Here is a 22,850-nt window from a genome sequence, read left to right on the forward strand (position 1 = left end):
TAAACAGAATTCACAGATTATTTAAGGCTGAATCTGTAACAAGCCTGACTCTGTAATAAGACCCAACATCTTTGTTTCCTTCTTCCTCTAGGCTTTGTAAAGCTTTTCAGTTTGCAGCTATTGTCCCTTAGATTGTATTCTAGCCTAAGCATTTTATTTGCCATTTCATTATCTTGCTGCTTTTGTCATGGCCACAAATACTGAAATCCTGGCTCATAAACCCCAAGGCTTTCAAGAGACTGGACAGCTAATATCTGACAACTATGTTCACTTTCCTCCATAGCACCTAATATGTTCTAGCCCTAAACCCTAAGGGACTACAGCTATAGATTACCAATTTATAACCTGTGAATTTTCAAGAACAAGAGAGTAAGAGTCAGCTCTTTCCTCTTAAACAAACAAACAAACAAACAAACAAACAAAAACAACAAACCAAAACCAAAATGAAAACAAACAAAAACAAAAAACAAAACAAAAAAACCCTACAATTATTTATCAAAATCCAAACAGACCTGTTTAATATGAAGGCAAAGTGGCAATTAATGACTCCAAAGCATTTTTTGTTGTTGTTCCCAGTAATACTTGGCATAAGTGTATCTATTTAAAGCAAATAATTTTGATAATAACTTATTAAAATTGATTGCAACACCTCTCAGTTGACTAGAAAGGAGTGTCTTTTTCTGTTGTTGCTTTACTCTTTGCATTGCCTCAAAAGTACCTATATAGGATTTTAGAGCATTCAAAGTCTGCTACCTTTGAACATACAAATTACCAGAAAACATCTTGCCAATATCAAGTTTATTAATGAAACCACCTCTGATGCATTGTTAGCTTTCCCTGCCTTAGCAAAAAAGAGCTTCCTTCTCCCTCCAAGTGTTTTAAAAGAAAGCCAGGATCATTTAATCTAATTTGCACATAAAAGCCTGGAGGAAATAGCTTGTGACAAGTCACCCAAAAGCCAGCAACAGAGACAAGAGAAAGACCCAGCCTATTGAGCTTTGGGACTGCAATTTAGCCTGTAGGATATACCTACAGAGTTACATTTGCAGGAAAATTCACATTTGCCAGTGAAGTCCCATCACAGTCCAGGAGACAACTCATATATTTTAAATGTAAATGGCTACCCATAACACCTCATTGTGTTAGTACCTTTTCTACAGTTGGAATAAAGCGATAATAACTTCAACACAGTGGGTTTTTGTTTCATAAGTTCAGAGCAAAATAACATTTTTCTGAGAGATAATACCACTGCTATTTAGCAAACTGCTAACTATGTATTACAACATTTGCTTTATCATAATTGATTTTATTTTCTTTCATTCCTAACTTAATTTTGATGACTGCCTCATAATAGCTAGATAAGGAAAGAAACATCTCTGTTTATCAGGCAAACCCTTATGTGTTTTTTTTGCTCCATTGTTATGAAATTAAAGCCAGGGAGTGAATGCTACGGGCAGACTGGTAAAATGTGTTTATTTCCCTTGGGAAAATATGTCAGCAGAAAAGTGAACAACTATACGCACACATATTACAAAGTATTAATATGGTTTGCAAATCTAGAGCTGTTTAAAAACTGCCTTTGGTGTTCACGGACTACTTGCATCTGAACATATATCTATCTGGATACATGCATATTTTTCTTTTTCCTAATGATAACAATAAAATCATATGTGTGAGGAAAATCTATTTTTATAAACAGATTACAAGGCTGTCCACTGAATTTCTATACAATTTAAAAGGAAAGTGCTGTATGAAGAAAAGATGGTGCAACCATTTCCCAAATTTGAAAACCCTACATAGGTCATGGCATGGGACTTTTCTGTGGCAAAGCTGTTATCCATCAGCCCCAGCACTGCAGGAGGAAAAACAAGGTGACTGAGACTGTGGTTTAATCGGGTCCTAGATCTGTTCAGTTGACAAATGCAGGAAACAAGGTGGCAGTAACTCATCTGCTACTGGTCGCTTTTCATTTTCCAGTAGGTGAAAGGAGCAGTCACAGAGAGAAGCCCCCAAAGACCCCTCAAAGCAGAGTACAGTGTTGACAGGGGGGAAGGTAAACCTGCTCACATCTTGTGCAGGAGAACAGCTCTTTCTTCCTCAGCTCAGTGGCCTCCTGCTTCAGAGAGGGGTACCTAGGAGCCCTTGAGCACAGAGGGCACTGCAAGCAGTGGCCTGCTCTTCCTGATGGCCTCCAGCACTGCCAGTCATCAGGGGGAGCAGAAAACAGACAGAATGAAATTAAAAGGGCTTGAGATCTTAACAAAACTTTAGTGCTTTGAGGGCAATGTGGTGGTGGGGAGGGTGTTTTATCATCTCTGACCACTGTTGACTACCACCCAAGATGTGCCTGTTCATCAGTGGTCATGACGTGATTGGACCCCTGTACTCAGCACTATTGACACTGCACCTTGAATACTGTGTTCAGTTTGGGGCCCCTCACTGTGGAGGGGTTTTGATAGATAAAGATTTGTTGCTGAATTAGTCAGGCTCAAAGGAATCTCAAGGCCGCTTCGAGAAGCTGAGAACAGAATCTGCTGTGAGAGAGAGGGGCATTCCTCAATCACCGGGGTCCTGGCGTGGCGTGAATCATCGGACGTATCATCAGTGAGACTCCAGCGCACGGACAGCCCACGATACTCATTTAGCGAATCCATGCTTGGAGCGTGGACGCGTGATTAGAATATAGTGGCATATATAAGGAGGATGGTTTCTGTAATAAATGGCTTTAGAGTGATTCACATTGAATCAACTTGTTTTGCTGACTCCTTATTTCATTCCAACACCTCACTACAAGAAAGACATTGAGGTTCTGGAGAGTGTTCAGAGAAGGACAAATAAAGTTGATGAGCGGTCTGGAGCACATCTTATGAGGATAGTTTGAGGGAACTGGGGCTGTTTAGCCTGAAGAAAAGGAGCCTGAGGGGAGACCTTATCACTCTCTACAACTACCTGAAAGGAGGTTGTTGCATGGAGCGTGTTGGTCCCTTCTCCCAAGTAACAAGCAATAGGACAAGAGGAAACGGCCTCAAATTGTGCCAGGGGAGGTATAGATTTTGTATTAAGAAAAAATTCTTCATGAAAAGGGTTGTCAGGCATTGCAACAGGCTGCCCAGGCAAATGGCTGAGTCACCATCTTTGGAGGTGTTTAAAAGATGCATAGATGAGGTTTTTGGGGACATGGTTTAGTGTCAGAGTTAGGTTAATGGTTGGACTCAGTGATCTTGAGGGTCTCTTCCAACTAAAATGATTCTATGATGCTATGCTAACAGCATCTATGAAGTCAAAGCAGTGCTTGTTTTAATGCTAACTGAACAGCAAAGGTAAGATAAAACACCAGAGTAATGGACTCAATATAAGCAACTGGAAGGGAGAAAGAAAACCTACTACTTCGCAGAAATGATCCACTGAGCAAGTCTGGGAGTTACGAAGGAAAATATAGAGAGCACTCAAATGCCAGACCAGCCACCACCTTCGCTGGGTTTTGAGCATCACAGTTACTCTAGCCTTCAGCTAAAACCAAGAGAATCACATCAGACCCTATAACACAGCAAGCTAAATCATCATGCAGGAGCCAAGCAGTGAGTTAATAAAAGTCAGGTGGCCATAAATCCATGGAGGATGAATTTCACAGAAATCTTTCTATTCCTGATGGTCACATCCCCGCTATGGTTAACTGTACTGGAATTCCTGGAACTAACTGCACAGTTAGCTTTATATTGAAGCCTGCCCTTGATTTGGACAGTCAAACAGATATTGGCAGCTGATGTTTGGAAGGATTTCCTGTGGTAATTTCCAGGCAAGCAAAAAAGACGTTAATTAGACATTATCATCAGCTATGATTAATAACATGAGAGGGTAGAACCTTGCTCAGACAGAAAAAAACAGAATACAAAAACACACAGTTTTTTTTTTAAATTAGGCCCATTCATAACATTAGTCCTGATGTTGTAAAAGATCTTTGGCTCAGCAGCTGTGTATTTCTACAAGACAAATTCACTATTAATACTGTGTCGTTTGCAATTTATTAGGAAAAACAAACAAACAAAAAACTCCCAAACTCACCCAACCAATTAAATAAAAAACCTAAACAAACAAACAAAACCTTCTAAAACACTGCAACACTCTCTGAAATAACAAAACTCTAAAATGCGTTTGCAACTATGTGCACATCCACGAGTTAATTTTAAGGCAGTATTTACGGGAAAATGAAAATAATTCCAATTGTTATTAGCATCAGTTTCTTCCAAACTCTTGACTAAGACATTTTGTGTGCTGAAGACATTTGCAGCCAGTATAGTTCAAAGATGTGAGGTCTGCCCTGCTTTCCCTGTAGGCAGGCAGAAGCTACCCATTTATTTTAATGGGACTTGAATTTAGTCTGCAGACAGAAAGTGAGGCTTTTTTAGAACTATTAGTGACAGCATCTGCCACTATATTTCCTATGAGAAGAAAGGCTTTGAGCTATCTGAAACAAGCTGTTAATGTGTAAGTTTTCAATCTCTACTAGAATATTGTTTGCGATCTCAAAGTCAAATCCAGTAGAATATGCAAGCTGGAATTTAATGCCATGGTACATATCGAAGACACTTAACACTAGATGTCAAAATGAGCATGTATCAGTTAAAACTCTTAATACAAATACATCCACTCAAATTCAGAAAAGTGTGCCTGGAATGTATTTAATGTCAGGAAAGATAAACTGAAATGCAAGAATGCTGTTTCTTTTCCCAGACTCAAGCTATGTCTATTAGATCACCAAACTGGGTATAAAAGTGATGTAGTACTACATCAAAACAAAAAAATACCATTGATACAGCACTGATTGTCTAATCACAACCCACAAAGGCAAAGGCTGAGCTCAGACTAAGCACCTAGCATTTATTGTTGGAGCTTTATCTCACTAATTATTAACCGAATTTGTTCGAACCCACAGGCATGACATCTCTCTGAATATCACACCCCAATAACTGCTTATAAAGGCTATCAAAATACAAGCCTCTCTCATGTCTGACTTTTCACAAATTGCATTTGTTTTAGGATTAAAGCATGGACTTATTCTGTCTTTGGTTAAAAGGGTTTATTTGACACTTGTCTTTGCTCACCATAACAGTCCAGAACATTTAGGCAGTAATGACTTGCATTTGTAGTCTGCTCAAGTCCTATTAAGCTGCAGTGGAGTCAATTTTAACACAAGTTGTGAAATACATAATAATAACATTTAACTGTACAGCACATCAGTATACACTATCTAAATCTAAATGCACAACATATCATTGTGACAGATATGAGTTCACATAACAAAAACTTGATGGATGTGAATTTTGTCCCACTGCTCTACATTTTGATGGTCTCGGCTTCCCTCAGGTTGTGGAGCCACAGCTCAGCTGTAACAAAATAAAGGGCAACTGTGGAGGCACGGAGATACCTCTTGTCCAGAAAGGTGTAAACTCACAAGATTTCAGTCTACTTTATAGAATCACAGAATGGTTTGGGTTGAAAGAGACCTTTGAAGATAATCTTGTCTATTGCCCTTAAAATGCTTCCCTAGCTTGCAGAATTAGGATGAAGACACAGTGGTGTTTTTTCCCCCTTAAACAGTAACTGTTACAAGAGAACACACAGGAAATCTAAGAAACTCATGTATCTATGGGTAATTCACTGTAGGCTGAAGTTGCAGCTTGCCCAGCTGCATCTGCCTTCTCCTGTAGCTTCTTATCTCCTCTCTACTGCCAGAAATTATCAGACTTATCTGTAATTTATATTATCCAAAAGAGAAGTACAGTAAATAAGCTTAGCCAATGGAAGAGAAGCATGTCAAGCTGCCTCATAAGGCATCATTATCTCAAGAAATGAGAACATTCACTTGACCATTACATTATTGACCGAGTTTCATTTGCAAGCAAGTGCACTCTGGGCACTCGTTTGGCCCTAACGCTGCTGTAGCTAATCCCTTTGTCATTTCTCAGACACCACTTGCATATTCCTGCCTCTGAGTTTTGCTCTGAATTGAGGCAAACATTTGTAACACCCTTCATTTTAACCTGGTCTCGTCTATGTCAAACATAATTATCTTTTTGTTGCATGTGCAAGGATTGCATGTGCTCTTACTGTTCCCAAAGGACTTTTATAATGTAACTAGGGCTGTAAGACATAGCCAGAAACAAAGGCCAACAGGGAGATTTTGAATGGGTAAGATAGTTTGTCTCCGTCTGGCTTTCAGTAGGAAACAGATGCTATTGCAGTCATGTAAACTATCTCTCATCTTTAAAATGAAGCCACTTTGGGCTTCACCACCAGGAGCTGTTGCTACCTGCAAAGGGCAGTATTTCTGAAATTAGAATCTTTCTATTGATTGGCACAAAGGTCTCTAAAGAAAGTAGGCAATAAGATAAACTTTTGCTAACCACGATCTCTGCAGACAGTGAAAAACAAGGGCTTTGGACAGTTCTACACTTTAATCTATGCACAGAAATGTGACACTGTGATGAGAAACTGAAAATATAAGTAATCTTAGGAAAAAATAAAAATTAAGACAGCACTGCAATAAATTGCTCATTCATTTCCATAGCTACTACCCTAAATAAGCATTATATTAAGACATCCCTGTGTATTCCTACACAATCTTATCTAAAAATGGTTCTTAGATTCCAAAATACATACTATTTAAATAAATCTGCCCTGTGTTTGGTTAGGAAGTCTTTATTTATAATTTCTTCTAATGGCATGCTTATATATATACATGCAGAATTGCTCATTCTCAGGATATTTTCTGTGCAGTTACAGAAGGGCTACTGGCTAAAAGACCTGTGGACTCAACATTCCTCTGCCTCTTACTTTTCCTTGTTGCCAAGGCCAGATCCAGTGTCCAGCAAAGGCAATGGAAAGATTCCCACTGTTTTCAATGGGCTTTGGTTTGGGCTCCAATCCCCGTATATAAATCTCATTCAAATCAGACTGGCAGTACATAAACTGGAGAATGAAACTCCCCAGCCTTTAAAATCAGCTCTTATACATTGGATGTAGCTTTGGAAATAGGTTCATTCTGCTAGGATTTAGTGCCTGTGAGTAATTCTGTCAAGTGGACACAGACAAGTATGTATATTGGGGTGCAACAGGGAAGCAAAGCCAGTTTACTCCATGAGAATACATCTACTGAAGGCAGCTGGCAACCACCCCTTTCTCTTTGCGTAGATGAACACCAAGGTAGATGAAAAAGAGATGTCTTTAGGTAAGATGCACAAGAAAATGGTTAATACAACAAATAATAGAAAAAAAAAAAATGAAAGACAGAAGGTGGAGAAGCAACAAAGACAAAGGATCAGCAAGGGATCACCAAGATGAATGCAAAAGCCCACATCAGAACACTCCAGAACAAACAGTATGTTAAAAATCACATACATCATCAGCATATCTTCCCAACATGATAGCATCAACTCCGATTCTTGAACACCACATTTTCCTAAAAGACATCTTCGGACACAAAGCTTCAGAAGAAATTTAAAGTATCATGATTCATCATAATTTCTTCCACTTCCCAATGCCTCTTTTGACACTCATACTTCATTTTAGAAATTAAGGACAAATCTTTAAAATTTGGCATCTCAGCCTGTACATGGGTTGTCTTTTCAACAGCTGAGAGCATATGGACACCCTACACAATATCAAAAGGTCTTTGTGACATCTAAGAACTCATCTGATCTTCAGAGAACCATCATTCAAGTTCGTTTTGTCCTTAGAGCACCATCCAGTGAAGTGTTGGGCACCTATCCTCAACACTAAGTTGTGTAAGTTGGTTAACTAAGTGTAAATACTAAAATGTTCTCAGTGAAGAAAACAGCTCAATATTTAACACTTGTGAGAAGCACTGCTTTAATTTACAAGAGTACTGCACCCTAACTTGGCACCTGGCACCCTCAGTTTTGTGAAGAGTTTAGTAAATCATAAGTTCCGGGCATATTCAGAGATCATCCGAATGTTGTGACCAGTATACATGAGCTTCCCACTTTCAAAGAAAAGGAGGCAATCTGATATTCTTCAGATCAGCCTCAAGCAGTTTTATTACTTGGGAGATTTCAAAGAAACAGACTGACTGGAGCATCAGAATCAAAGAGAGCAAAATGACACCTGTGAGTACGTGGCTGCTTCTGCCAGGGTCCCCAGGCAGACCTGAGCAGGACAGCTGCTGGCAGGGCTCAGAACAGACCACACTGCATGGACTCACAGGTGGCTGCCAAGGTACTTGAGAGAAATGCTGCTTTAAATACATTTTCAGAGATTATCAGGTTTCCTTGCAATACAAATGAAGTACTAAAGGGCCCTCTTGGGGATGTTTCTTCCCTCATTCTTCAATTATAGAAAAAAACATATTGTTTTGTTTCCCTCTTTCTTCTACAAATTCAAGTGATATCATTGCTTAAGAGACTGTTGCCAGTGAAAATTCAAATCAAGCAGCATCAGGTTTGCATTCCCATTTGGTAACTACATTTTTACTCTCCCAAGAATATAACCGGAGCAAGAAAACTCTCTGCCTTCAACCCAGTATGTTGACTAAATCATCACACTTTTGTTGCAGGTGCCTCTCAGCCACCTACTTGCTGTTTCTTCCCAGCTCACCACAAAAAATAACCATGACATATAGGCATATCAGAAGATGGTTTTCAAAACAGGGAATTGAAGTGCAGACCCTGCTGCCATCAGTTTACTAGGGAACTCTGTCACATCAACTAACAACTACTCAAACTCCTCACTACTTCTTCAGACAGGCTAAAATTAGATTTTGGACACCAGGTCATAAAGTGTAATTTGAAAGTGTATGTATCATCTCTAAAGCCACAGACAATGTATCTACTTTCTGTAGGTTCAACAGTATAATTATAGACTGTACAAAATAGCAGTAAATCCAGGAAGACTAAAGTTAAAAGTAAATGCTTTAAAAAGATATGTCTTTTGTAGATCTCATGTATTAAGTTAAAATTTTGCAACAGTTACTTCTTGGCTTCAATATCATCATAAGCGTAAACTAGTCAGAAGAGTAATGGTCACCAAAATATTCATTCAATTACAGTGGCCTTGAAATCTTCATTGCTACTAGCAGTTAGGTACCTTAATTTTCCTATCTTTTAAACAGAGTTCTTGCCCACTTTGGATGAGAGAATGGCTATTGTGATTTATTTTTTTTTCAACCAGGCAGAAATGTGTATGAATCTCTCAGATAAATATATGCTAATTCAAGCTTCTTATAAGCCATCAGATTGGCAAACACAAAATTATACAAATTAATTTTTTCCATAGCTGTCCCTGAGAATGTATATTTTTAAGAACTCAATCTTTCAGAATTAGAGTTTAAATTCCTCACATACCCTGTTTCTCTGGTAACTCATTTCTTTTCTTAAGAGGCTTTTTGTGGAACTGAAAAGTCTACTGTTAAGTCTGATGCCATTACTCTGACCTCTATTTTGTCTCAGCTGACCTCAGACTCTGAGAAATCATCTTTGCTTGAGGCTACCTCTTCTTTTAAAATGTCCAGAGAATCCACATTTCAGGAAGACTCAGGATGCAACACAGATTTTCAAATTAATTTTTTCAAATTAGTCAATAAAATATTATTGTTCGTTTGTTTATGAGACCTTTCTTCTGCTTCCTCTTGTTGTGAAGGCTTCCAGAATGCAAGTGTTTAATTTCTAAATCTATGCCAAGAAAAATTTTCCTTGGCTAAACTACTTACTGATGTATCAAAAAACCCCTAACTCAAGTCAGATCATGGCACGTCAAGATAACAACAACCTGATAAAGGCCAGATGTGAGAGCAGCTCCTTCTGGCAATTTCACTACAACAGCTCCCAAAACTATTAAAGATTGCATATCTCAGACTGGATAAGAAACATCTCTGGTACACCTCCAAGGTCTAAAAAGGTGCTAGCAGAGATTGCCACAGGAGTAACAGGCCAGAGGGGGCCATATTTTCAGCAGTGACACAACCAAGGACCCAGGTGCAGCCACAGGACTGATTCGCTATTCCTTGATTGTAAGCAAAGCCCTGTTTCAAAAGATTCAAGCCAACACAGTGCACGCTGAAAAAGAGGAAGGGGGAGAAAAAAAAAAAAAAAAAAAAGAGAGAGAGAAAACAAACAAACACACACACACACAAAAAAACCCACACCAAAAAAAAAACCCAAAACCAAACAAACAAAAACCCCACTCAGACAAAAAAACACCAGACACATGCTACATTACTTTATAGCGACAGTAATGCACTCTGCAAAACATGGGAGCTGATTATTGTTATTTTCCCAGGGTCAGTGAGGCTTCCTCTGGAGTCCATTCTCTAAGACACAGAATCACAGAATGGTTGGGGTTGGAAGGGACCTCTGGAGATTATCTAGTCCAACCCACCTGCTAAAGCAGATACACCTAGAACAGATCACACAGGAAAACAGATCACACAGGAATGCGTCCAGGTGGGTTTTGGATGTCTCCAGAGGAGACTCCACAACCTCTCTGGGCAGCCTGTTCCAGTGCTCTGGCACCCTTAAAGAAAAGAAGTTTCTCCTCATGTTTAGGTGGAACCTCATATGCTTCAGTCTGTGCCCATTGCCCCTCATCCTATCTTTGTTCATCACTGAAAGGTGTCTGGTCCCATCCTCTTGACACCCATCCTTGAGATATTTATAAACTATGATAAGGTCCCTTCTCAGTCTTCTCCAGGCTGAACAGACCCAGCTCTCTCAGCCTTTCCTTATAAGAAAGGTGCTCCAGACCCCTAATCTTCTTTGTAGCTCTCTGTTGGACTCTCACCAGTAATTTCTTGTTTTTCTTAAACTGGGAAGCCCAGAACTGGACACAGTGCTCCAGTTGTGACCTCACCAGGGCAGAGCAGAGGGGGAGGATAACCTCCTTAGACCTGCCGGTCATACAACAAGAGAGAGGCCAGATGAAGTAATCAAAACTGAGAAGCAGTTTTGAAAGAAGCAGTTTTCCATCATCTAGCCATGAAAGAGCACTGAAGGACTTGGATATGATGGTCTACAAAAAAGACAGCTAGGGAGGGATGTGATACCGACATCTCCATTTGCAAAAAGTGGTGTGGAGGTGACCCATTGTTGCCCACATGCACAAGGGACGGGATTGGGGCAGTGCGATTTATACAGATGAATCTGCAGAACTCTTTGAGAAGCAGAGCAGGCTGCCAGTCAAGGTGATCAAGTCTTTTCACTAGGATTATAAGGAAAAGGTTGGACAAGCATCTGTCAGTCAGTGTGCCACATTATGTGCCACCTCTCCAGCCCCAGAGCACAAAAATGCCTCTCCGGTGCCTCTTTCTGTGACAGAGACTTCCTGTGTTTACTGTGACTCTGTCTTATGCTTTCAGAAGGTAAACTCTTCATGTTCCAAATACGAGACATATGTTTGATTTTAAACAGTTGCATAAGTAATAGATATATTTAAATATGTCTTTAAAAAAAATAAAAAACAACAACTTGGCCATGGCTGCACAGTTGTGGCTGAAGCTTAACATAAAGTTCCCTTAGGTAATCTGCAACTGTGTTTGTTAAGACAAACGCTTTGCAGAAATATGGAATAAAAAACACACCCTGCAAAATCAAAATAATTACCTTGAAACATGTCTTTTACACGTAGGAACATAAAGTATCCTGACAGTCTTTGTATTTTTCACATGTTGAAATCTAAATTTATCTGACTTTTTAAAATACTTTGAGATGCTATTTACTAGGATAAAAAAGACCGTGAAGCCCTATTCTTGCTAATACCATCAGATCTTATCTTTAATTCACTGTGCTGTTAGGATCAATATTTCTTTGCTCAGCACGTCTCTAATAAGCAGATGAACTGATGCAGAATCTTTGAAGTATGCCACTCCCCTCACCCTCTCTAAAAGTGGAGGCAGAAGCACAGTAAGCCATTTACATTTATTGCCACATTTTCTATGAGTAGCATTTTATCCCTCTGAAGATGCATCTTAGTCTCTTTTAAATAAAATTTATGGTTGTAATTTATGTGATGTATTGTTGTCACATACATTGCCACACATTTTTAAGAGTTCTTTGAAATCTATCTGACCTATGGCACATCTAAGTTTTTCCACAGATCAACGTGTAGGTGTTTATTACAGGTATTAAACTCAGCAAATAACTGAGCATTGTAATTCCATCACATTAAGAGAGTAGAAGTGCAGTAGTACATCTGATGAAAATAGAGACTTCATGTATTCTGACTGGAGTAAATCCTGTTCTCATGCAAGACAACAAGAAACATATCACCCACTACACAGAGTGGCAAAAGGATTTAGTTTACAGTGGATAACAATAACAGGCATAACTGGAAATGTAGTACTCGCTCTTGGTCCCAAAATGGAACTGGACATCCATCATGCTGGATGTTTTACAAACACATAATAAAATTATGGTTCCTGATCCAAAGACCTTTCATGATAGCTGTAGAAACAGAGACCACAAATGAATCTACTAAACAGCTGCCAGCTATAAGAGCATCGGATGACAGGCATATCTGCACTGCCAAGAAATGCTGAGGGTAGTCCAGTGGAAGCATGCAAACATGCTCCCACACCTGCTGTGTGTGTGCTGCAAGGACAAATCATGGCATGTTCCTGCTGCACCCCACAGAAAGAGACAACGCCTCTGCCGTGCGCCTAGCAAGCCAACACCATACACAAAATGGAGACACATAAACACAGAATAGGGAACCAGGCAGGTTTCCATAAGCAAAATGCTGCGTGCACAAGAACAGAGGATGGCAAGTTCAAATAAACTTTATTCTGCCTGTCCGTCACATCTGCAGGTGAATTACCCATAGAGGAACCTTGCTGTTTGTGGCGTATGATATTTTATATTCAGACCCACCTACCTTTCCTTTCCCCCTCTTTCCACAATTGTTTTAATCAAAAATTCACTGTCTTCACCAGCAAACAAATAGAAGAAACACTGGCCTTTCAGGCAAAGAAAGATACAGCATAAAGAAGAGCTGAGCTCTAGTCACATACCCATTGAACACCAAGACTATTGGTTACAGAAATCTCAGTGGATTAATTTCCTGGGAAGACAACTGTTTTCCTCTCTGTCTTGGGTCAGTACTCTCTGACTTCTTTGATGTCTGTGCCATATATTTCCACAAGATGTTGCAATATTTTTGGTACCTGTTCTCTAGGATGCTTATGTGCCTGCACACTAGCACATATTAATACAAATGAGTTTACATTGTGTTTCAGTTAATAGGATTTAAATGCAACCATGCAAAAATCTGCACTGCAACTAATAGGAATTTGTTTAATTATACAGTTCTCTGAGCTTACTTTCTTTGTGTTTACAGTCCTGTATCCTGAGTGTCTTTGTGGTTTGCTGTAGAAGGAGGGCATAATCAAACTTTAACAACTTTTCTTTATTAATTTCATTTAACATTCCTGTAGAGTGGAGAGACTATCTTACCTGGCATGGATGTAATTTATTGCCTTCCCACTCTAATGTTCCCTGCCATAAGGGGAAAAGTTATAAAATAATACATGGGATCAGACTTCAACCTGGACCTCAGGGCAAATGAGGACACATCTCTTCCTCTTCTTGTCTTAGAGGCAAGTGGCACATACCTCCTCCTGTGCCTTGCAGTCCAGCTATTATACTTTAAATTTTTTCCAGTCCAACAAATGTTTCTCCCTGACCATTCCTGTGGTCACCTAAAGGAAGTTTTGCTGTATGAGTTAATTAACTGCAGGTTTCAGCATATCACCCCAAATATAGCATTAGTGTCTTCATTCTGAACTTCCATGACTGATGCAGAAATATATCTAAGCTCTTAAACAACAGGTCTCCCACCCCACCTGAATATTGTCACCATAATTACTGTCACTCCTGCTGGCAGCTAAAGAATCAGAGCAATAAGAAGTGGCAAAGCTGAGCAGGTTACGTAGTGTGTTCCTCTGCAAATCCATGATTGTTCTCTACATTTCTTCTGTGCCACTTGACAAGACTTGCTAAAAATGCCCAGAGAAATTAAGTTTAAATGTCTTCCTTTGGGAGACAACTCCAGACTGTAACAGATTTCACTGTCTCAACAAGTTCCCTGATTTTCTATCTAAATTTCACTTCTTAATAACTTCCTCTCATTATTTCTTTCTTCAGACCCATTGTCAAACCCTCCCTCTTCATCCAGTGCTACATCCTTCAGGTACATAAAAGCATTATCTGCTATTCTTTCCTAATTTAACTGCCATGTTTTCCTCATCATTTTTGCTTCTCTTGGTGACAAAGAATTAATTTAGCTTAATTTTAAATCCCTATGCCACCTTTCTTGAAGGCACTTTAGCACATTGTACAGGGATGACATGCAGTGTTGTTGTGCACTGATATTGTTAGTTTGGGACCCAACATGAACACAGTAATTTACCTAAAATAGTTGTAAAGAAATGCCTTCAAATGACAGGAATATTTACTCCCAAACACTTTTCTGAAAACACATGAATCTTATCATTCTGGGTCATACTGCAAATTTCATCTTTTTGCAAAGAACATAGAAATTTTGTGGGAGGAGAAGACAAAAACATACAGTTGCAGAGCTATAACAGGGCAGAAGGTAAATCTAACTTTTAGACTCTCCTCTTTTACATTGTGTACATTGTACACTTTCATTCAGCATCTTCTTAATGTGTTTTATAAGTTTCATAACACCTACAGACAGCAGGTGTTAATAATTTTCAGTATTCAATATAAGAAACATCTAGCCAAAAAATATTGCTAAAATTTTCTGTACTTGATGAAAGACCTCTAGATACACAATGTTCATTTATTTCCTGCCTTAAAAAAAAGACAAACGGAAACAGCAGATGAGAGCATTTGCATTCTAAACTCAACAGACAGTTGCAGTTCAGCTACATGTCTAGAAAATGAGCTTTTGAGCATGCCCTTGATGACAGAAGAAAACCCATTAGTGTATCTTGAAACTGGCTGCTAGAATATCTGGTCATTTTTCAGCTTGGTCAGCTACAATTCATCAGCTGTTTGATAGCAAATGTGAATTCAAACTACCCACATTAGATAAAAAAATTGTCTGAGAGTTAGCACATAATCAACATAAGCAGGTAACAAGCAGACACACAATCTCAAGAACTATGGTTTTGTGACTATAGTGATGCGATATCTTGTATACAACATCAAAAAATTACTCTCAATGTCAGAAAAAGCAAGCAAGTGGCCTGCCTTAGTGTCAGATGGTGAAGTAATAGCACTTTTTTGGTCAAAGCAGAGAGAAATTAAGGGTAAAGAGCACTCCGGCTTCACCATACTGTCTTTCCCCACCAGCTTAAGAAATACTTTTAACCAACCAGGGCAGCTCTGACCACAGTCAGAATCCTAGGTAAAAGAGAAAACATATACCATAATACATTTGGTTATGACATAGTGGTACAAGTGATAAGACAAGTGATAAGTGACAAGTGATATTTCACTTCTTTTGTTACCGAGTCCTTAGTAACAATGTGTGGCCACTGTCTCAGAGGGACATAAAGAAGACTCCAAGAACAAGAAACCTGGGGAGAGGCACAGTGAGAGAGGTAAAACAAATCTGAAAACGTCTGAAATGTCTGAAAGTGCAAGAACTCTCCTCCACTTCCCTCAGCTTAGCTGCAGATCCCCAGGGAGAATAAAGCACTAGGCAGTAACCAATGACTCCAAGAGCTATTTTATTTATGCTCCCTGTAAACCTGCATGCCCATCCCAAGGAAGTGCAGGAGGACATGTACCACCCTCCAAATGAAGCCTAAGCTGTTGAGCTAAGAAGTTCATTGCAGCGTGGGGATTCATGAGCTGGCATCAACAACATCAAAAGAAACCTAGACTCACAGGCCTGTATCCTTTCTTCCCACTCATAGCGCAAACAGTCAGGCCAATTCTGCCTTTAAAATGTTAAAAAAGAAAAAAAAAAAGCGAGAGAAGCAGTGACAATAGTGGTAAATTGAATTAATTGAATTTGGTTGCATTGTCTAACATAGTATGAATAGTTTGATTTCAGAAATAGAGAACAATTTCAAGTTCAGAAAATCACCTAATTAAGAATGTCAAGCCTACATAATAAAGATCCCACCTCCTTTTTCACTCTTGTTCATCAGCCCCACTGAAGTTAGCAGAAGGCATTTTTTGGCACTGAGAGTATTACATCTCAAGTGTCTATTGTGTTAAAGCAGTGCAGCTTGTGCTATCACATTTATGCATATCTGTAATATTGTGTTCCTGAAGCAGCTGTATTCATGTTCTTCTTTCTCCACAAGGTGCAATAAATCAGCTTTTGCTGCATAACAACATATGGGCAACTGTAAAAGCACTGTCCTCTCCCTTATAACCCAGTAAATATGTTTCATTGCCATAAATAATAAATGGCCATAGGTTTTATGTTGATTTGTCAGCGCGTGGTCTCTGCAGTTGTTTGGGATTGCTTTGGCCTCAGCTGGCTTTAGCTGTTGTCTAGTGGGTTGAGTGATCATCCCCTAATCTGTTTTATCTTAAATTATGTAAATATAATAATAATAATAATAATAATAATAATAATAATAATAATAATAATAATAATAAAATACATAGTAAAGGTCTGACAAATCCAGGTAGTCCCTGCATAAAAAATAGCCCTTTTTATGTTAGTTGACGCTGAGCGTACAACTTCCAAACTTGAGTGGGAAACCAATGAAAACAAAGAAAACTATGATGAAAAACATATAAAAATAAACACAAACTTGAGGCTGAGGAGGCAGAAATTCTACCACAGAAGACGCTGAAGTGGCCCAAGACTTGTAACAGCCCTGCTTCTGCTCTGCTGATGGCAGGATGAGGATGCTGACCACAGGACACAGAGTTGGGGACAGAGAGAAATCAGGTCTTTGTGTAACAATTTAAACTGTGTTATAAACAAGGCTTTTCTGTATCCATTTGATAATTTGGAGTATGTTAGACCATTGATTGTACTATGAATAAATTATTTGCTCCATGTATATGGTGTATTCCCTTTTTAAGGTTGTTCTTGTTACACTTTTGTATTTTATACATGTATTTATCTATATCATAGAATATCTCAAGTTGAAGGGACCCATATGGATCATCAAATCCAACTCTCTGCTCCTTACAGGAGTACCTAAAACTAAACCGTATGACTAAAAGCATTGTCCAGAGTCTCCTTGAACTCTGACAGGCTTGTTGCCATGAGCACTTTTCCGGGGAGGCTGCTCCAGTAACTGACCACCTCTCACTGAAGAACTTCTTCCTAACGTTCAATCTGAACTTCCCCTGGCACACCTCTATATCATTTCCAGGTGTGCTATATCTGGTCACCAGAGAGAACACCATATATATAACCCATTATTACTCATCCTTTCACACTGTGGAAAACTTAACTGTCTCATTAAGCCTTTGTATCACATGCTTTTCAAATAATGTGGAAAGTTTTCTTTATGATGAAAGCAAGAACTGTTCATCAAATCTTCCCTACTGGGCTGTTCTACTGCAGAACTTTTGGTGTATCATGTTTCTAGTAAATAAATAATTATGTTGCATGGGTATACACATAACAAATGTCACTTAATTAGTAAGGAAAGAGTTGGAATTAAGCTTGCAGGTTTTTCTAAATGAAAATTTTAGGAATGAATAACCTTGACTATGGTGAGGTATGGCCCCTTGCTAGAGCTGTAATACCTCAGGAAAGCTTCTCGGCAAGCCAAGTCCCTCCTCATTAGGGTAGTATGATCTTAATCACAGCTAATGGAGAAATTAAAGATGTCAAAATTAGGGCAGCAGGTTAAGTGAATATACTGGGAAAAAAAAATAAAGAAAAGGAGTAATAAGATAGAACAGCAGGAACTGAAAAATAAAATAGGTTTCCTTATTATATTAGAGATTTTCCTGCTCTCTCAGTTTTTGTCCTTTAATCCTTCTGAATCAACCTGCATGTGGCTTGTTCAGTAGACAGATGATAGGCACTGAAAGAAGAAAACTGAGCTGCATAATGGTGTACAGGCAAGGAAGGGCACTAAGAAGCTGAGAGTGCCTCATAATCATACCATCCAGTGAGCAGTTTGCCTTTGTGAAATATTATCAACTTAACCTAAAGAAAATCTTAGCCTAGCAGGCAGAACATAGAAAGAGGTCAGGATATGTTATTCTCTCTCTGTGGAAATAGGAAGGCCATAGCTGGTTACACATCTTCCTCTTCTTATGCAATTTTACAAATTAAGGGAAAGTAACATAAATCAGAGAGATGCTCTAGACTCTCAGAATTGTTTGTAAACAAATCCTGAATTCATCTGCACATCAGGACTAGGTTTGCCCCTGGACCAAACTGCAGAGAAGTTTTGCTGAATAGGGCTGGTCACTGTGGGGAACACCAGAGTCATTCAGCAACCTCCTGTTCAAAGCAGAATTGACTTCCAGATTAGAGCAGATTGCTAAAGTCCTTCTCCAGCTGACTGTGGCAGAATGCAACCCCCCCCTCTCTCCCCCTCCCTCCTTCAGTATGGAAGGAGTAGGCACATCTCCCTCTCTCTCTGCTACTTGAGGCTAACAGCTTCTTTTGTTTGGCCCCAGAGCACCCTGGCCAGGGCCATTAGGAGAAGGGAGTGCCGAGGCGCCACTGAGCCGCTGGGCACCTGTGGCCAGTGTGGGGGATGTTTGGAGGCTTCAGGGGCACCCCACAGCCAGTGTAGGGGTGCAGAGAAGCTTCTAGAATGCCTACAGTCAGATCTGATCAGCCAATATAAAAACGGGATTCTCGTCAAGACTCTGCCCATCGTCTCGGGTCTCTCAGAGCACGAGCAAGATGCTGCCGCCGAGAGCCCCCCTCCCCAGGATGGAGACTCCGCTTGCCTTGCCGCCACGGGTGTGAGTAAAACTTCTCGCAGGATTGCAAGTATATTTATAATTTCCATGCACATCTGCACGTGTAACTTTCCGTGCTCAATATGAGCACGTGTAAAATTAATCCTCGCATAATCGTGGGTGTATTTTCCTTCCGTGCACATTTGCACATGTAACTTTCCGTGCACATTTGCACGCGTAACTTTCCATGCTCTATACGAGCACATGTATAAATTATTTCCTCACACAATCACGACTGTATTTTCCTCCCGTGCTTCCACATAAGCACGTGTAATATTCTGTGCACATTTGCACGTGTAAGTAAATTAACCCTCACAGGATTGTGAGTGTATTATAAATTTACCCTCGCAGAATCGCAAGTGTACACTTCCCGTACTCACTACGAGTACGTGTGTCTCTTTAAAAATAATCCCACACCGTGTTTAGGCAAGTGTGTACTTCTCTGGGATTCAGGGACGGCTCCGGCATTATTTTGGGTGAAGCCATGTGCATGCACTCTGTGGACCGCCTGTTGTATTAGTTGCTGCCCCTTAACTTTTCCTCAACTGATATCCGAACCTGTATTTAAGTCACTTTTGGAGTGCTAAAACCCTGTTTCTCACCGGTTTAATACCTTGTTGTCCCTTAAACTAACCTCAGGGTGCCTCCGTGACACTGACTTTGGAAATTCTCCAAGGATGGAGATCCTACAATCTCTCTGGGCAATCTGTTCCAGTGCTAAACTACTCTCATGGTGAAATTTAGTTTTCCTTTAATGAACATGGTAATTTTCCTTGTTTCAACCTGTGGTGTCTCCTTTTGCATACTGCACCCCTGAGAGATATCTGGTTGCCTTTCCCCAAGACTCCTTTAGCATTTCCACATTTGTACCACCGTCACCCAAACACCTTGTCCTTTCCCTTTTATGCTCCACTGGTTCATCAACATCTCTCTCACATGGAAGGCACTGCTCCAGAAGCATTACGCCTGCCGCCAAGCAGTGATAGTCACTGTCCTCAGTTTATAGGCCCTCATGCAACCATCTCATAAGCAAGCCTGGACAATAATACCAGTTTTATTAGTTATTCTGGATACACTAGATCAAGCTTGAGAATAGAACAAGAGATCAGGAATCTCAGATATAAGCATCACTATTGCCCAAAAGGATGTTTGCTTTTGTGTTTGTCCATTACCTCCAACTAGTTTTTAACTCAAACAGATCAAAACACGAGTTAAAGAAAATAGCCATTTGTAAAATGTAAAGCAGAAAAATGTTTATAGAGGTTTAAGTATGCAAAGAAACCCTGGAAACTAATTGAAGAGAGTATGTAAACAGAGCCAGGTTTATGTCATCTCATATGGATCCAAATATCTCACAGTGGCAGACCAAAGATGCAGTCCTACATTTGTGCAGTATTTCCATGTGAAAACATCTACATGAAAGGAGCACATTCTCCTCTAAAACCCATCTCTATATGTGCATTATCCAGTTTCAAAAGTCTTCCCTCTTTGCCCTCCATGCTTTTCACCACATTTACAGGAAACCATACAGGAATGCCAACCATCCTGGCACATGGCTTCACCTCCTCCTCTACCTTTGGTTCCACTTACACAATCATTAAGCTTTAATACAGATGTGGCTGACTGCTAGCTTGGATGCCCTGCTAGGATATTTGCAAGCTGCCAGCCTGTTCTGAGACAAAATGCACTTCTCTAGACCAAATTTATTCACACGGTTCCATCCCTCTTATCCAATGTAACGGAAATTGCAGGGAGGGAATTAATTTTAATATATAATGGACCAAGGCAACATAAGCTGGATAAGAATCTGTTCCAAGCATAAAAGACTTGACCTATTACTCAGAAGCTGTTGAAAGTAAAGAGTTGAATCCTTAAATACCATCTGTGCTCCTTCAGCTCAGAAGAAAGTGTTTATCAGCCAAGGGAATGAGATTCATAAACAACTGTGTATGCATTTAAAAACTGTGGGTTGAAGGGGGGTGGTGAGTCATTTTAAAACAGTCTCTTTAAATAATATGTAGAGCTACTTAAGCAGTTAAAACAATTTCTCCAATTGCCACCCTTTCCTAAAATGATTTCTACTGCAGACTTTTCAATATCCACACACCAAGTCACTTACAATTTTGTTTCCCCAACTTCATTAATGTTGAGCAGCCAGCCATGAGGCTCCAAACAGTTTGGAGCACAGCAGAGGGGAGGAAATAGCACTCAGTGACAGAAGTAATGCCAGCTGAGCTGATGCCAGACTTGACGGTCTTAAAATGACCGTCTTGTAAAGGAGACATTTCAAACAATGGCAGACAAATGGACTTTACTGGATTATTCACATTTTGAAGGCATTCAGCATCAGGAAAGGCAATGTGCTATGTGTGGCAAAATTGTAAACAGGCATAAGAGACAATGCATTCAACTTTCCTTATCCTATTTTCTACTTGGCAGTGTTGCTGCCTCTGAGAACCTCATACAAACAGCTGCACACCACTCCATGCAAATAGACACTGTATTAAATGCTAAAGCAATTGGAATTATTTGGTACTGGACTTTTCTTTAAGCTCCTTGCATAGCTCAGCTGTGATGTTATTCACAGGAGAGTTGAAAGATTACGACTTGTTCCACCTTCCCTGTTATTAAAAAGCTGGTGTGGATGGCTTAAAAAAAAAAAAAAAAAAAAAAAGCAGAGGGAAGAGGAATAAGTAGAAGAAGAAACCCTACCCTTCAAAAAACAAATCACATCAATTTGCATGCAATCAGTGAGTTACACCACTGGCTACATTATGAATATTTCCACATGACAAAAGCAAAAATAAACTCAGAAAAACCTGGGAAGAAAGTAGCATTAATGCAACTAGATTGCTTCAAGTACCCTGGTTGCATCATTCAAAATTAAGTATTTTTATGTAACAATAGCTTGCAAAATAAAGAAATGCCACACCACTCTAGGCAAACCACTGTAAGAATCCACACAAGCTATAATAAAGAGTGGGTACATCTGAAGCTCTGACCAAACTTCTAATCACTAAAACATCCCCAAATGTTTATTTTGAAGACTTTTCTTGGATATGAAAGGCATTAGTATTTGTAGAAAATGTAAAACCTAGTTTCCTAATAATGAAAAAAGGCATCATTAAAAGAGAGGTTAAGAAATTATATCGCAGTATAAACTTGCCACCGACACTGAATTAATCCTGAGGTAATCTTGTAGTAGTGTGACACATTTGTAATGACAAAGTTTAACCAGAGAAATTATCTTCTCTTAATGTTTCCCTCTAAATTCAGCCCATAAAATATTTCAACCTTTCTGGCAAATATACGGTCAGTTTTAATAAACATGGGTTTTTTGTCAAAACCGTGCAGTGCTCAGGTTCAAGATGAAAGTGAAAGAAACATGGGAAGACTGAATGAACATTATTCTGACTTATTTAAAAACAAACAAACAAACAAACAACAACAATGAAAACACAACACAAAAAAACCCTATTTTTCGTAGTATTTTCCACAACAAATGCTAAAGGTAACTGTGCATCGCAGTGAATTTGAACTAAAAATGCTGTGTAGTTCCTATAATTTAACACCTTCTAATCTTGAGAGGGAATTACATATTCCTAAATACTTATTGTTACTTTTTAAAATACAAGGTCATTATTTTATAATGGCTACAGAGGTATCACATAGGATATTTCAGTTTTATGGTCCCAGAGAGGGTTCCAAAGAAGTTTACAGAATCATTCATAATGTGAAGGGGTTTCAGCCTTTTTTTTAGGATACATTTTCAGCACTCAACAGCTCTAGTCTGGGTACCTGAACTGAAACAGTTGGATTATCAGACTTTTGCAGTGTTACTCTTGGAGAATCAAGGGCAACTTTGGACAACTTCTGAAAATGTATGAAAAGAAAAGCATATCTGGCAAGAACAGTTGTAACTGTGAATAACAAGATGGGGCGGGGGGGGCAAAGTGCAGGGAGGGGGAG

Source organism: Columba livia, chromosome 3, assembly GCF_036013475.1.
Source record: "Columba livia isolate bColLiv1 breed racing homer chromosome 3, bColLiv1.pat.W.v2, whole genome shotgun sequence".
NCBI lineage: Eukaryota > Metazoa > Chordata > Aves > Columbiformes > Columbidae > Columba > Columba livia.